Source organism: Cricetulus griseus, chromosome 5, assembly GCF_003668045.3.
Source record: "Cricetulus griseus strain 17A/GY chromosome 5, alternate assembly CriGri-PICRH-1.0, whole genome shotgun sequence".
NCBI classification, from domain to species: Eukaryota; Metazoa; Chordata; class Mammalia; order Rodentia; family Cricetidae; genus Cricetulus; species Cricetulus griseus.
In genome coordinates, this window is record NC_048598.1 from 36,854,065 (window position 1) to 36,871,949 (window position 17,885).

The 17,885-nt window shown below is 40.9% G+C and overlaps 1 pseudogene; it reads right to left on the reverse strand.

Moving 5' to 3' along the window:
• Window positions 1–568: 568 nt before the first annotated feature.
• LOC100774754 lies at window positions 569–1,017 on the reverse strand (annotated as a pseudogene).
• Window positions 1,018–17,885: the final 16,868 nt, after the last annotated feature.

Below are 17,885 nucleotides of genomic sequence, written 5' to 3' on the forward strand. Positions count from 1 at the left end.
TAGGACTGACGGATGGACTCGCCTCTTATGGCAGATAGGCTGCCGCAGTTAGAAGAATATAACTGTCCCTCCCCATCAGATAAATGCACACCTGGCCTTTTTTTAGGAGAGATAAGAGTAATGATATGAGATATGCATGTGTGTGTGTGTGTGTGTGTGTGTGTGTGTGTGTGTGTGTGTGTGTGTGCAGATCAGAGGACTGCCTCAGTTACGTTCAGATATAGTCCATCTCTTTTTCCTTGTTTGAGACAGGGTCTCTCACTCACTGGCCTGGGACTTGCCAAGTAGGCTAGGTTCTCTAGTCAGTGAACCTCATAAGTCTTTTGCCTGTGTCTTCCTTCTTAGCATTAGTGTTACAAGTGTGTGTCACCTCTCTCTCTCTCTCTCTCTCTCTCTCTCTCTCTCTCTCTCTCTCTCTCTCTCTCCTGTGGGTTCTGGGGATTGAACTCAGGTCCTTGTGCTGGCAATGCAAGCGCTGTAGTGACTGAGCTCTCTTCCTAGTTCTTGAGCATGGTTCTTGTTTTTTTTTTTCTTAAACAGTCTTTAATGGACTGTGTATGAGGGACCCCTACTCCTGCATCTTCTCAATCGTTTCTTCCTTGTATTTGTCCTTCTCCTTTCCTACTTGTCAAGACTTGGCTTTCCTTTCCAGGATCTTCTTGCTTTGTCCAGCTTTAGCCTGGTGATAACCACCTTGCTGGGGTGGATGCCCACATGGACCGTTGTGCCATTAGCTTTTTCTCGCTGCACTCATTCAGTGTAGATGACATATTTCTTCCTGTACACCTGGACCACTTTGCCAATCTGCTGACTTTTGTAGTGTCCTTGGACAACCTGAACTTCATCATCCTTTCGAATGGGCATAGATCGAACATTGTACTTCTGTCTCAGCTCTTTGGAAAGAGGGGAAGACATGACCTTCCTCCAGATGTGAGAAGGTGCATTGAAATGCCATTTGTAGTTCTTGCTTCGGTCAGAAGTCACGAAGGGATTGAACCTCATTTTGGAGGCTGCGATCCAGCGATGGTTTCTCCAACTAAATTTAGTACTTTAAGAAAGTATTTGTCTTATCAGACTGCATGTTCTCTGACTGTAGCATAGTAAGGTCTGGTCTTGCTTTAATCGTCATTGGCTGTATGATCAAGAGAAGCACTCGCACCTCCTGACTGCCAGTACACAGACACTTGTACCCCATCTTTTGGGTCATCAGTTGTCACAAGAGGCCTCTTCGCATTTTAAGATGAATGACTCTCATGATTCTGTCTTTCCTCCTTTGTCTCCTCCTTTTAGCCCTGACTAGTCATACAATAGATTTTTTGTTTGCTTTATTTACTGAATAGAAATTTTATTCTTTGTTCTTAATTTAAAAAGTGATGAGAAACATTTTGCATTTTTGCTTCTTAAAAGAAAAGTAAATTGAGTTACTCTTGACTTACTTAGTCCTTGATTGATGTTTTCTCGAACGTAACAGTACTAAATATAGAAAAAGTCCATAGAGAAGGGGTTCACAGTGACGGATGATACATGCCCAACTCCTAGCTCCTCGTTTCCTTCATTACAGCTCTGGGTGAGGTCTAAGAGTCCTGATTGAATCTGCCTCTGTTCTCAGGTGAGAGTCAGCTTGCAACCTTAGAACCTGAGTAATGGCTTAGCATGGCTCTGGGATGCAGGGAGAGAAAGACCTAGGCTGGGGATGAGGCTGAAAAGCCCCAGTGTATGCCCTAGCTTCATCACTGGGTGGGTGGGGGCACTGCTCAGGCCTTCCTTTCCCCCTCTCTTCCTTCCCCTTCCCTCCTTGCCTTTCTCTCATCTTATTCTCTTTTCCTTCCTAATTCCCCTCTTTTCTTATTCTTCCCCTTCTCTCTCCCTCCTTCCCCTCCCCTTTCCCCTTTCTGTGTTTTTCTCCTTCCTTGTCCCCATCTCCTGTCTTCCTTTCCTTACTCCCTCCCTCCTCCCCCAATGAGCATAACTCAGATACCAGTTACGTTCGTGATGATTTGGATACTGAGAAGACAGCCAAATATCCTACTTTCATAAAATTCATATTCAGCTACAGAGAGAGTGAAACAAAATCAGCCCATGATGAATGTTATTCAGAGTATTAATCTAAGGCCCTGTGGCAAGGACACAGTGACTTTAGGTTGACATGTCACTGAAGACTCCTGAAGAGGTGATATTTAAGCCGAGAATCAGAATGACCAAAAATGGAAGAGGACTCCTACACCAATGTTCTTCAGCACGAGAGAAATACATTAAATGGTATGTGAAATTCTTTTATAGACTACAAAATAAAGTCGGCATTTTATAACCCAGACAGAGCTCTGTGAGCGAAGCATTGTGATTCATTGATATTATCAGTTTCACTACCTGGCATAGGAATGAATGTGGGCTGGATTAAATTACAAGTGGAGACAGGGAGTTCAGAGGAGATCTTTAAGACAGAGAGGCAGATGATGCCTGTGACAGGCATTTGTCAAAAGAAGACACTTTCCTTCCATTTCTGCTGCTGATGGGCTTGTCTAGAGATTTCTATCCACCTGTTTCCTGGGCATCTCCAAGGACTGGAGAGATAGTGGGGGATGGTATTAGAGAGCTGGGAGAATGCCCCAGGCTATTCCAGGTTAATTTCTTGCTTTCCAGGGCCATTTTAACTCAGAGCAGAGGTTGGCTTATCTGAAGGTGGGGAAAGATCCCATGGGCTTCCTTTCCACCTACATACCTCTGAGGGAGACTGCTCTTCTCCTGCTGCCAGGCCAGCCTCCACTGTGTAACTCTCTCCAGCCCTGCTTATACCTCACTCCCCCCGGACCCCCCACTGTGGAGGAGACCTCAGTGCACTCTGTTGCCTGTGAGACTCTTTGCAGAACTATTGCCCTCCTTGGCTAAGGGCTAAGTCAATATAGTTTACCCACTACCTGCCCTATTGTGAGTCACAGCTTTTCAAATATGGAGGTGTGAATCGTTTAGCTTCTAAGTGTGGAAAGGATTGGATGGTAGTTGAGCTAGTTGGCTATGCACTGCCCTTGCTCCCCCCTGGGGGGGGGTCTCTTAGTCTATTATCATCCTTCCTGCTCTTAAAACCTAGAACTTGGATCTGCAGCCTTTATCAGGACTGGATATTCAATTTCTGGGCAACTTGAGGAAGACGGCCAGTCCTAGAGTATGGTTCCTAGACAGCAACATCAGCACCACTAAGGATTTCTCTGCTCCACCACCAGAGTTCTGAGTCAGATCCATTCTGGGATTGGATGACCAGAAAGTGAATCTGATGCATGTGCAAGTTTGAGACATTTGGTTGGAAGGATGGATGGAGGCTAGTATTGGGTACTTGCCCTAGGCAGTAGTGCGATACTTATCTTTGATCTCTGATCTAAGAAATCCTTATTCACATTTTACTGATGAACCAAAAGGCCTACAGATTGGGAGATAACGATAGGTAGGAGCCTGTGTTTCATTCAAGTTTTGATTTCCAAGCCAGAACTATTATGAGATTTGGAGTCCTAATTAAAATGCATATATTCATGGATGCATGTTACTAATCGTTCACATTTTCATGCTAGTAATTTTCTGGCCATTTACAGTGGAGTGATGAGTAGAGAACTTGAGTATGTGAGACTAGATACCAAAGTACCTTGCTGGTATCTCGAGAGAACTTTCACCTGTGTGGCAACTCTCTTCTCTAGTGTTGACTGGCCTTCTCCAGGTAAGAACTGAATGACTGATCCATACAGGCAGATGCTTCCTGGTCACAGCCCTGTTTTTTTTCCCCCTATGGTGCATACTCTTCCAGAGAGTTCTCTCCCCTTCTTTTTATTTCAGCTATCGCCCACATACTATTGACTTCCACATTTATTTTCCAACCCAGGATTCTTTTTTATTCAGAATTTCATCCCAGCTAACAGTGGGTAGTTTTACTTTAGTACTTCATAGTATTGCAGTTCACCTTATTTAAAACAACAACAACAACAACAACAACAACAACAACAACAACAACACTCCTTTACCAACTCTGCGATCATCACATAGCTTCTTTCAGCAAATGAGATCACCATTCATTTTACTAACTAGCCGGAAACCCAGGAGTCACTGTGGTTTCTCCCTCTTCCAACTGTCTTCCCACTCACCATCCCATTATAATTTACCTTGAAGCTGCCTTGGTCTCTACACGAGGACCTCCCTAAGCACAGTGCCTTCTTCTAGGAGGCATCCTGAATTCCTTTCATGTACCCATGCGTCCTTTTCTTTTGTCGTCTCTGAGCACCTTGGGCTCAACCCTGCCACTACACTTTAGGTTGTGTAGTTGCCAACCTTCTCACAGACTGTGAGGTCTCAATAACAAGGATTTTGGCTCTTATCAGTGTTGCTTTAATGGTTTGCCCTTAGTGGGCAGCTGGTAAGCCAATAATTTAACCAAGTAAAGAAGCCACTATGGAACCTGTGAAAAATCCTGATTGTGCTTCCATCTGTTGTGGTTCATCTTCTCTGCAGATGGAAGGCATTGCATCCACCCCCTGTCTTTGATAAGGTTTTTCATCACAGGCTGATTGTGAAGTGAGAGCAAGGACCCATCAATTCCTGAGACACAGTGAGGAGTTGACGGAGGTTGTGATATGATCGTGCATGCATGTGTGTGTGTGTGTGTGTGTGTGTGTGTGTGTATTTGTAGAAAGTGCTGCTGTGAAGCTGAAGTGGAAGAATTCTATATTCTTGTCAACTTTATACCCAACAAATTTCAATGTATTATTTTATTATTTGTGTTAATTATTTGTTGATAAATAGTAATCTTTGATGACTTCCTGTATGTATACAATGTGTTTGTATCATACTCACCCCAACTCTTTCCTCTAATTACTCCCAGATCCACCTCAACCTCTCCCCTTCCAAACTTCATGTCTTCTTTTAAATCATATTTATCACCTAGTCCAGTTTGCGCTGCCCATATACTTATAGGTATAGGACCATCCACTGGAGCATGGTCTACCTACTAGGGACCACATCCTTAAAGAAAGCTGACTCACCCAGAAGCCATCAGCTATCAATAACCAGGATGGAGGAAGGGTATGGGAGGGATACCCAGCACTGAAGATGTTTTAAAAACCATTTGGAACCTTATTTTATAAGCTACACACACACACACACACACACACACACACACACACACACACACACGTATTTATATGAAAGAGTTGAATTGTAATTATTCTACAAAACGAATAATGCTTCTTCCAGAAGAAATGGGATCCTCAGTTTGTCTGTAATACAGTAACTGTTAAGGAAAACTTTAGAAGAGGCGGTGACTAATGGCAAGGGTTTATATTGAGAGAACAAGGACCTTCAGATCATCGATAAGGCTGTCTTATTCTTAAGAGTTTCAATACTATCTTTAGCCACCCAGACTCCTGGATCAGTTAGTTTTATTTTTCCTGCCCAAAAAACCATTTCCCAAACCCAAAGTCTAAAATAACAAACACTTAGTATTTTCTCAAGTCTGCAGATTGGTTTATGTTGGGTTAGCTTGGCTGACATTGGATGTTCTCCTTTGGTATCTCATATCTATAAGCTATCAACTGGAAGATCTTTCTTTATGGTCTCTCATATACCTATTTGCTGAGTGACATGGAACCACATGGCAGAAGAGACAAGAAAGACCTTTGGGGTTTCTTGAGAAGGGCACAAATCCCATTCTGGGGCTCACACACTAGTGAATGGATTCCAACACATACAATTTGCATTGACAAAGGGGTTGGGATAGGGGGTCAGTGGTGGACAGGGGAGGAGGGGAGGGAGAGGGAACTGAGGTTGGCATGTAAAAGAAGCTTGTTTCTAATTTAAATAAAATCTAAAAATACAAAAACAAAAGCAAAAACAATTTGCATTGACAAAGCATCCACACCATAGCAAAGAGAGCAAGACCCAATGTGCAAACATGTCTAATCCTTCACTTGTGACACGGTCACTATTGTTTCACTGCCTAAAGCAAATCACACAGTCAAGCTCAGAGCAGTGTGGCAAGCAATTATTCAAGGGGTGAATGGATAAGAAGGAGATGTGAGCAAACTGAAGCTTGCTTGGTTTGGGTGCTCTGGAAGTAGACACTGAGATGGATGAAATGTGGAGGGATTTTATTAGAGGAAACACCAGTGAGAGGTAATGGGGAAGGAGCCAAGAAAAGCTGGAAGAGACATTAGTTCACCATGCCCTTCAGAATCTGAGTGACAGACTGAAGGAAAGCAGGCTGGGTGGCCCCAGACTTCCATGGAACAGAAGGATGCTGGGCAAAGCTTCCAGAAAACCCTGTGTGTCCTGAGCTAGAAGGGTCCCCTGCCTTGCAGGAGTTAGCCTGCCCTGCTGTTCTTAACCCACCCTCTCTGTTTAAATATAGCAATGGATTTTAGAGCCCAGCAGCTGGGGCTCTTGGCTATAGTTGGAGATCTGCTAGGCACATTCTCATGGCTACTATAAGGTCATTACTCAATTTGTCACAACTCCAAAATTTCTATTTCCAGCTCAGGTCTCCCTCCTGAACTTTAGACCTCAATATTCAAAAGCTTTCTTAATGTTTCAGTTTGGCATTCTCAGAGGCATTTCAAATTTAACATATCCAAGTTAAATTCTTTACTTATAATTAATATTGCCATTCACTCTCCCTTTTGATCTTGTTTGCTTCCCACACAGTCTCTCTTCTGCTTTCATGTCATATGTAAGCATATTATTTAAATACAGATTCTGAATATTAGAGAAAATGTGTAATAATTGTCTTTTCCCCCATTACCTGTCTTGTTTGCCCATCCCTTTAATTGCTTTATACTTCCATTATACCCCTATTCTATTCTTCCTCCCTCCCTCCCTCCCTCCCTCCCTCCCTCCCTCCCTCCCTCCCTCCCTCCCTCCCTCCCTCTACCCTCCCTCCCTCCCTCTTCCTCCCTCTCCCTTCCCTCTCTCTCCTGTATAGGATATAAAAAGTGATATTTATCTTACTGAGTCCTGCTCATTTTCTTTAGCATCATGATCTCTAGACCCATCTAATTTTCCAGCAAATAATATAATTTCATTCTTCAAAGTTCCATAAACACGCCACTGTGAGTATCACATTTTCTTCATTCATCTGTTGATGGGTGTGTATCTAGGAAGGTTTACATCTTGGCTATAGGAAATGATGTGGCAGTATATACACGGATGTGCAAGTATTTCTGTGAGGTGCTTATTTGGAATAATACGCTCAGAAGGGGTAGGGCTGGATTATATGGCAGTTTATTTTTTATTTATTTTATTGTTTTTGAGGAACCGCCATACCGATTCCCATAGTTGCTGGATAGTGTACATTTCACTGACAGTGAGTAAAGTTTCCCTTCCCCCACTTTCTCGTTAGCGTTTGTTATTTATCATTTTCTTGATGATAACTGTTATGATTGGCATGAGGTAGAATCTCAATGCAGTTTAAAATTTGTATTTCCCTAAGGCTAAGAATATTGAATTTTTTCATATACTTATCGACCATTTGTGTTTCTTCTTTTGAGAAAATTTCCATTCATTTTTCTGTTTATTGACTGGATGGCTTTTTGTGTTTTATTTTGTTTTTTAATTCTTTATATATTCTAGATATGAATCTACAGTCAGAGGTTTAATTAGCACAGGGTTTTCTCCTGCTTGTAGCCTGTCTGTTCACTCTGCTGATTGTTTGCTTTATTATGAAGAGGAATTTTAATTTCATAAGATCCCATTTGGTAATCCATGCTGCTCTGAATAGTTTTATGTCAACTTGTCACAGATAAGAGTTATCTGAAAGGAGGAAACCTCAAGTGAGAAAATGCCTTCATAAGATCGGCTGTAGGGGACTCATTTTCTTAATTAGTGATTGATGCGGAAAGGCCCAGCCCATTATGGATGGTGCCATCCCTGAGGTGGTGCTATAAGAAATCAGGTTGAGCAAGCCATGTGAGCAAGCCAGTGAGCAGCACCCCTCTGTGGCCTCAGCATCAGCTCCTGCCTCTAGTTTCCTGCTCTGTTTGAATTCCTGTCCTGATTTCCTTGATGATAAACTGTAAAATGTGAAAGCTTAAGCTGAATAAACCCTTTCCTTCCCAACTTGCTTTCAGTCATGATGTTTCATTGCAGCAATAGAAACCCTAACGAGGACTCTTGCCATTGACTATTGGATTTCTTTTCAGAATGTTCTTAATTATGCCTCTATCTTCAAGTATTGTACCTGTGTTTTTCCCTATTAGTTTCAAAGTTTCAGGTCTTACATTTAAGGTCTGTGAACATTTAGAGTGCTTTGTGTGTGTGTGTGTGTGTGTGTGTGTGTGTGTGTGTGTGTGTGTGTGTGTGTGTAGGGTGAGGGAGAAATGACTCCAATTTCTTTCTTGTTCACGTAGATGTCCATTTCTCCAATACCATTTGTCGAAGAAATTCTCTTTTTTCCAATGCATGTTTTGGCATCTTTGTCAAAAATCATGTGGCTATGACTGTGGCTGTGAGGGCCTGTAGCTGGATTCTCTAGCCTATTAGATTGGTGTGTTGTCTTTTTTATATCAGTACTGTATGCATTTGTGACAATGGTTCTGTAATATAGCTTGAGATCAGGATTGGAATGCCTTCAGTTTTGCTCTTTGTGTTTTAGTACTTTAGGGTATTGTGCACTTATATGTGGATTCTAGGGTTGTTTTCTTCTAGTTCTGTGGAGAATGTTAAGGAAAGTCTTTTCACTTCTAATGTCTAATTTCTATTTTCTGTGCTTTAAAGTTGCCACCATAGAGCTCTTTCATCTTCTTGGTTAGGTTTGTTACCAGATGTTGTATTATTTTTTATTTTTTGAAGCTATTGTTGAAGGGATTCCCCACATGGTTTCTCTCTTGGAAAGTTTGCCATTGGTGTACAGAGAAGGTGCTGACATTTGGATATTGTTTCTATGTCCTGCTACTTTGCTGAAAGTGATTGTCAGATCGAAGAGTTTTCTTCAGAGTTGTTAGGATTTTTAAAGTATAGGATCACATTGTCTAAAAATAGAGACAAAATGTCTTTTTTAATTTGTATTCTTTTAATTTCTTTCTCCTGTCTCACTGTTTTAGCTAAAACATCAAGCATTATGTTGAAAAAGAATATAAAATACAAGCTTCCTTGTTCTATGTGTCCTTACTGTTTTTTTGTTTTTTTGTTTTTTGTATCAGAACAGAGTAACACTGGCTTTATAAAAGAAATGTGGCTCTGTTTCTTCCCTTTCTACTTCATGGAATAGTTTGAGTATTATTGTTGTTAGTTCTTTAAAGGTCTGTGATTGTGAGTCTGTTTAGTCCTTGTCTTTTCTTTGTTGGAAGACCTTATTAATGCTTTAATCTTATTGCTTATTATAGTCATGTAAGTTGTTTATATCTAATTTTAGTAATTTGGGTCTTCTTTCTTTATATTTTTGTGGTTCTGGGAATCATATCCAAGGTCTTGCTTATGTTAGGCAAGTGCTGTACCACTAAGTTATTATTAGACCATCTAGATCTGTCTATCTATCTATCTATCTATCTATCTATCTATCTATCTATCTTCTATCTATCTATAATCTATCTATCAATCATTATGTATGAATGTATGTATGTATGTATGTATGTATGTATGTATGTATATATGTATGTAAGAATGTATGTAAGAATGTCTGTCTGTCTGTCTGTCTGTCTGAGACAGGGTCTCTTTACATAACTCTAGCTATTCTGGAAATCACTATGTAGACCAGGCTGGCTTGGAACTTGCAGAGATTTGCCTGTCTCTGCCTCCTGAGTGCTGGGATTAAAGACATGCACTGCCATGCTCAGCACTCCTTAGTCCTTTTAAAGGATTAAAACAATTTTTTTAAAACAGGGTTTTAGTAAGTTGCCCACACTAACCTTGAACTCTCTCTTTATAGTCTAGGCAGCCTCAAATATGTGAGGCTCTTACATCAGCCTTTGGGGTAGCTGGGTTTATAGGCTACTCAAGTCTGGCTCATTTCTTTTTGTTTTGGTTTGACTAATGGTTTATGTTTCTTGTCTTTTAAATGAGCCAGCCCTTTAAAAAAATTGATCATTTGTATTGTTCTTTTTGAATTCACTTCATTAATGTCTGTCTCAATATTTATTATTTCTTTTCATCTATGGCTCCTAAGCTTGGCTTCTTCCTGTTCTTTAAGACTAGGAGCTGTACTGGATGTACTATCAGTAATCATCTGACGTCTCTGGTATCTAAGTTTAATCACACATCACTATGAACTTTCCTTTTAGATCTGCTTTCACTGTATCTCAAAGTTGTCTTCATTTCCATTTGATTTAAAAAAACTTAAAAATTTCCTCCTTGATTTCTTCAACAACTCGTTTTTCTAGTTTATCTTTATGCTGGTTTCTAGTTTTATCCCACTGTTGTCCACATAAGACATAATATATAAGGACTGGAGAGATGGCTCAGAGGCTAAGAGCACAGGTTGCTCTTCCAGAGGTTCTGAGTCCAATTCCCAGAACCCACATGGTGGCTCACAACCATCCATAATGAGATCTGGTGCTCTCTTCTGGACTACAGGGATACATACAGGAGGAACAATGTATACATAATAAATACATCTTAAAAAAGACATAATATATAATTTTAATAATTTGTATTTGTTAAAACTTGCCTTGGGTCTAAAATGTCATCTATTTGAGATATAGCTCCAGGGGCTGCTGCTAAGAATGTGTACTCTACATCCATTGGATGAAATATTCTGTTCTTATCTATTAAGTTTGTTTTATTTATGGTGCATTTTATTGAATTTTTGTCTGGACGATCTACCTGTTGTTAGATTTTAGTGTTGAATGCACTCACAAAGTACTGTTTTTAGACTTATCTGTCCCTTTAAGTCCAGTAATCCTTAGTTTATGATATTGGATGCATTAATGTTTGGTGCATATGTAATTACAGTTGTTATATGTTTTGATAGATTGCTTTCTTTATTGACATGTACTGATTTTTCTTTTTTTGCCTCTTAAGTTTAGCTTTAAATCTACTTTATCAGATGTATAGTTACTTCTTATTGATTTGGCTTCCATTCACTTGGAATATTGACTTTCATCCTTTGACTTGCAGTATATTTCTATCTTTGCCAGGAAGTTGTGTTTCTGACAGACAAATAATGGTTGGGTCCTGTTTTTAAATTTACTAAACAGTCTGCATCTTTTGATTATAGAATGAAGAACATTTATATTTAGAGTTACTCTTGAGAGCAGTTTACTGATGATTTTCCTGGTTGACTCAATTGTTTGCTGTTTTGTCCCCGCCCCACCCCCGCCCTCTTTTTCTGTTTTTTTTCGAGACAAGGTTTCTCTGTGTAGCTTTGGAGCCTGTCCTGGCACTCACTCTGTAGACCAGGCTGGCCTCGAACTCACAGAGATCCACCTGCCTCTGCCTCCCGAGGGCTGAGATTAAAGGTTTGTGCCACCAATGCTGGGCTTGTTTCTTCCCTATTGATGTCAGAGGTTTGTTAATGTATCAAGCATGACATGATAGATTGTTTCCTAGCTCTCCTTTGTTTATTCCTCTCATGGAATCTATTCTTTCTTGTATTCTGATTAACTCCATCTTTCTTTCTCCCGGTGTAGGAGGCGTTTAATTATGTTCTGCAGTTCTGGTTTGGCAATCATGAATTACTTTATTTTGTTCTTGTTTTGAAATGCCTTTATTTCTCTGTTGATTTTTTAAAAAAGATAGCTTTGCTAGATATAGAAATATGAGCTGACAGTTACTTACTTTTGCCAAATTAAATTCTCTTGATAATACTACCGGATATTTCTCTTCTGCTTTTTTTTTTTTTTTTTTTTTTTTTTTTGGTAAATGCCACTTTCACATGCCTGAAAGTCATCATTGATATTTATCCTTTGATATACTCTTAGGCGGTACATTAGGAAATACATAGTTGAATCTTACTTTACAATATTTCCTTTTTAATCTACTACTGCTGTTACCACCTAGACCAAGCAACCATCTTCTTTTAATTAGATGCCCATAGAAGCATTCCAACTGATGTCCCCATTTCCTTTCTGTTCTCCTTCATAGTACTTGGTAGTCTGCATAATTTTGAAATGTAAACGTAACCATGCCACTTCTCAGCTTGAACCCTAAGAATTTAACTCTTAGCCTATATGCTCTAGGCAGTCACCCTTTAGTTTTAACCCACATCTCTCTTTTTTACCTTCCTCTGCAAGCAATGCTAGACTCTTAACATATGCCAATCTCTTCTTCAGTGCAGGACCTTTGGTCTGTTCTTCCTCCACTTCACAGCTCTAAATATCCCCTGCCTCACAGATGTTTATATATATGTTTAGTTCTCAACTTGAGAACCACATCTTCAGTGATATCCTCTCCGTCACAAGCAACTACTAGTATGCTATCTAATCGAGGTCCTTCTCTTTCCCTCTCTTATAGCATCCTACACATACACAGTACTCATCTCTAGTTTATTTACTTGCTAGTTTAATGTCTGTGTGCTCCAGAGAGAAAGTTCGCTGTGCTTTGAGACAGTGTTTATGTTATTCATTGTGGTGTTCCATACTCAGCACTATGCCTTGCACAGTCACTGGTGGATAGAGAAATGCAGATCCAGGGAAACAGCGGGAAGTGGAAAAGGCTGAATCTGGAGGGAATTCTCTGCTTCCAGTCTTTGGTTTTTGGAGAATTAGAGTTACTACTATTCTGCGAATATGGTGTCTATGAATGAAATGGTGCCAGATAGAACTCAGCACAATTACTCCCTGATGGTCCCTAGGGCCCCCAGTTGCTAGATGGGGCGCTTCCATACTGAGCACAGAAGACTCCAAAGGGATATTGCTGATTAGCATTTCCATGTGACTTGTTTCCCACGAGTCTCAGTTTCCTAGGCATATATAATACTGATACTTACCTTTTAGGCAGTGTGTAAAGACTGAAGTGCTATAAAGAGCCATCACATGTTAGCTGGAGATGGGTAGTGGTGGTCTGGGCATGGGAATTAGTGCTGAGGAGGGAGAGAGCAGAGGGACAGGTGAAATTTTGAGCTGAGGGAACTCCAGAGTCCTTGGAAACCACCATTTTTCTATCCTCTTGTATCTCAGATCCTTGGGCCCAGGGGAAGCTGACTAAATGAATATATAAAATATTTGTGGAAAGCAGGCGATGCAAATTACGTTGGCTCTCACATCCTTTTAGATGAGGCTGTGGTGAGGTTCTAAAGTGTGAGAGCTTGGTGAAGAGGCCTCTCAAACCACTAAGAGTATTTAGCACAAAATTAAAATTCCCATTTACTTTTTTTCTTTCCTTTTCTGAGTCTTCATGTCACAATTCTCAGAAGCAAAATATGAGGTGACAATAAGATAACTTGCTTTTTGTTAACTGGAAGAATCATAAATATGGCTAACGTCAGGTACCACATAGGTGCTAATTCCTAACAGTTTTCCTGTTTTGTTCAGACTTTGAAAGAAGAGGAAGTTTGAGATTTGTACTGCTATCAGCCTGGCAATGAAGAATTTGAATTTATGTATTCATGGATACAGAAATGTTCAGACTATTCTGTCTTAGCTAAGTAAGACTATGTTGTCTTACTCTGGTATACACCATGACCGAAAGCAAGTTGAGGAGGAAAGGGTTTATTTTGCCTTATAGCCTATAAGTTCATTACTGAGGGAAGCCAGAGAAGGAATCTGGAGGCAGGAAGCAGAGCAGAAGTCATAGAGGAGTGATGCTTACTGTATTGCTCTCCATAGCTTGTTCAGTCTGCTTTCTTACAGCATCCAAGACCACCAGCCCAGGGCTGGCCCCACTCACAGGGAACAAGGCCCTTCCACATCAACCATCAATCAAGAAAAAATGCACTGTAGGCTTTCCCACAGGTCATTCTAGTGGGGACATTTTCTCAGTTGAGGTGTCCTTTTCCAAAATGACTCTAGCTTATGTCAAGTTAGCATAAGACTAGCCAGCACAGGGAGCACATATTGATATTTGAAGGCTATCTGATACATGTAAATAAACTACGCCTAGACCTACTCCTAAATGCATGCTAAAATGTTAAACTTCAAGTGTAGTGATGCTTAACTATTGTAATCAGAGGACATTGTGAAAATTCAGTGGAAGCTATGGTCCCCAGCTGGAAAAATAAAAAGCCTGAAATCTCATAGACACTAGCGGACTCCAAAGTCCCTTAAAAGCCACTCTGTTGGATGCTGGGTGGATCACCCCAGAATAAGGATATACGTCATAAATCTGCCATGAGAGGGTTGAGAGGTCAGAGGACAGAGGCCGGTGAGGAGTAGGCCTGGGCTCTGGAGAAAACTGAACCTGGCAGTGCAGGAATTGTGCAAACTGAGACATTTTCATCTTCAACATGCAAATTGGCCCTCTTAGACAATGCCTTTTGTACTTGGTGGGACAGGGGCTTGCACTGTCTCTATCCCCCCATTTTTGCATATGCACGTATATTTTGAATGTGTGTGCTCATGTATATATGTGAGAGAATGTGTCTCTGTGTGTGTGTGTGTGTGTGTGTGTGTGTGTGTGTGTGTGTGTGTGTGTAGGTCTGAAATTAATATCAGGTGTTTTCCTCATCTTATTTCACCTTATTTATTGAGGCAGGTTCTCTGTCTGAACCTGGAGCTCAAAAGTTTCACCTAGTCTAGCTAGTTGGCTTGTACCTCTCTCTGCCTCTAGAGTGCTGGGGTTAAAGATGGCTACCATACCTCCTGGACTTTTCAGATGGATGGTGGGGATCTAAACTCCAGACCTCACACTTGCACAGCACAAATGGTCCATCCACAGAATATCACTCCAGCCTTGAGGCAGAGGCTGTCTTGCTCAGCTGTGAGGCCTGATGTTAGACAGCAGAAGGTAGAGTGGGTACAGATAGCATCACTTCCCACACCCTTCCAAAAATAGGCGCTCTGGAAGTCTGTGGAAGGCTGTCCCCCTAGAGCCCGGGCCTTCACTCAGACTGCGTCCCCTCTGATGTGCTCCACTCCCTCTTCTCTGCCCATCTTTCAGGGCAGCGGCCTTCAGGATATCTCGATGTCTCTCCAAGCCCACACTTGCCAACTACTGCTCGGAATCAGTGTCATCTACGGCCATCACATCCTCTGTGCACCTCTGTTTCCTCACTGCTGTCTCTCCTGCTACCTTTAAAAAAAATAATGTTTTTATTGTGGAAAATTTTGAACATGTACAAAGTAGTATGGAATTATAACCCCCAAGAATCATTACCTAGCCACGATAATTATCAACTCATGGCCAATTTTTTTTTTCACTTAAGCCTCCTATTCTACCTCTCCACTGGGTTATTTTGAAGCAAATCTCAGCCACTGCATGATTCTACCCACAAATATTTTCAGTACCAGTCTCTAAAAGGTAACAGACTAAAGAAAACAGCAATACCATACTCTCTGGAATTGACTGTAATTTCTTAATGTCTTCAAATTTCTGAGCAGTGCTGATGCTTCTCTTACTTCTCTTTACAATTGGTTTATTTGAATTAGAATTCAAATAAGGTCCACACCATGCTTTTGGTTGAAGCGTTTTTCTTTTAAAGAATTAATCCAGAGATTTCCCTCCCTACTTTCTTTTGAGCCTTACTGTTTAAGAAATGAGGTTTTTTTTTTTTCTGTAGATTTTTCCACAGGAATCGATTTTGCTGGTTGCATCTCCATTGTGTCGTTGAATGCTTCTGTTCCCTGTGTCTCCTATAAATCAATATCTATGAACATCTGCTTCAGGCTTTATTATTATTATTTTGTAGAGGATGGTAGCCCTTCCATCATGGATGCAAAATGTCTGGTTGCTTCTCTTGGGGCATTAGCAACTACTGAAGATTGTCACCTGCATTTGAGTTGTCAAGAGTCTTCTTTGAAGGGCCAGACAACATACGTTTTAGTCTGTAGACCAAGTGGTCTCTTACTCAACCACTCAGGAAGCAGCTAAAGCCAACATGGAAGGGACAAGGCATGGATGAGTTCCCTCCAAAAACTATAAAGCAAACAGCCAAATGTGGTCCAAGCATGCTGGTTTACTGACCCCTAGGACATTTACTATGGCTGTATAAATCACTGATCAAGGGGTACCCTGTCATTCCTTCATTTACTAGTAAAATATATTTATAAAGAGAAAAATGTCTTTCCATTGTGACTACTTCCATTCTTTCTGTGTCTTTTAAAATGATGCTCCTGTCTCCCCCTTACTGTATCAAAATTGGTTTTCCTAAGATGGCCAATGACCTTCTTGTTGCCCAATCTAGTGGTTATTTTTTCTTTTTCTTCTCTAATTTTTAAAAATAATTTCTTGAGAATTTCATACATTGTATTTTGATCATATTCATTCATTCCCCCAACTCTTCCCAGATTCACCTTACTTTCCTACCCATAAAACTTTGCATCCTTCCCCCCACTCTCTTCTTATGAAGTATGATTTGTGCTACATATATACTCTTGGATACACAACTTCCACTGAACTTACCAGGGATCATATTATTAAAGAAAACTGCCTTCCCTCTCCTACCAACTCCCAGTTGCCAATAGATCCTTAGCAAGGGGTAGGACTTCATTCCCATCTCCCCTTTCCAGCCTGGGTTTTTGGTGGCTTGAGCTTGTATAAGACTTAGACACATTCTGTTCTTATGTGCAATTGTCCTACTGTGTCTGCAAAATGCTGTTTCCTATGGCTCTCCCAATCTCTCTGTTCTCTCTTCTGCAATAATCCCTGAGCCTTGGGAGGATAGACTGTGATATAGATGTCTCATTTAGGGCTGAGTACTCCACAGTCTCTTGTTCTCTGTGCTTCGACCAGTTGTGAGTCTCTGTTAATGGCAATCTATTGCAAAATCATGGGCAACTCCAAGTTCTCAATGTGAGACCCTTGACATGTGGTTCTCCCTTTTCCTGGGATGCTTTCTGCTCCTGACTTTAAAAACACTGGTGTTTCCCCTACCTTATTGATAACTTCCCAAACAGGCTCTGAGCCTTAGATACCCCAGGAGTCAGTCCTCTTTTCTTCTTTATCTATAAGCTCTCCTTGATTTAGAATATCACCATAGGCACCATAGCAGCTTCTGCAGCTATAGCCCACTGGACTCTATGTGTGCCCATCCAGTTGCCCATGGACCATTTTCATTTGTCTTGTCAAATCTTTCATGTTCAAACTGAATTCTTGCTCTTCCTTATAAAATTTGCTTCCTCTTCAATATTCCATTTCTCAGTTAATGACAATTTCATCCCTTTTAATAGCTCAAGCAAAAAAAAATTCCTAGTGTCATCCTTGACACTTCTCTTTCTTTCACTCCCCACATCCAATCTGTCAGCAAATGCTGTTGGCTCTGCCTTCAGAACATACCCACTTCTCACCACCTTCATTTCTTCCTACTGGGTTCAAGCTACCATCACCCCTTTTCTGGATTGGACCAACATTTTGCTCATCATGGAAACATGTTGTGTGTCTAGTTGCTGTTCTGTTGTTGTGAAGAGACACCATAACCAAGACAGTTTATAAAAGAAAGCATTTAATTGGGAGCTAACACTCAGTTTCAGAGAGTTAGTCCATGACCATGAAGGTGAGGAGAATAGTGGCAGGCAGGTAGGCATGGTGCTGGAGCAGTAGCTGAGAGTTTATGGCCGGATCTGCTGATGGGGGCAGAAAGAGCAAGACTGAGTCTGGTATAGGCTTTGGAAAGCTTAAAGCCCACCCCCAGTGATGCACCTGCTCCAAAATGGCCACACCACCTAATCCTTCCTAAACAGTCTACCAACTGGGAATAAGCATTCAAATATATGAGCCTGCAGGGGGGGGGGTCATTCCCATTCAAACAACCTCACTGTCCTACATGGGGTGTGCTCTCAACTTAGAGCCCAAGTAGATCATAAAACTGTAAATAGATTATCTTACTTGTT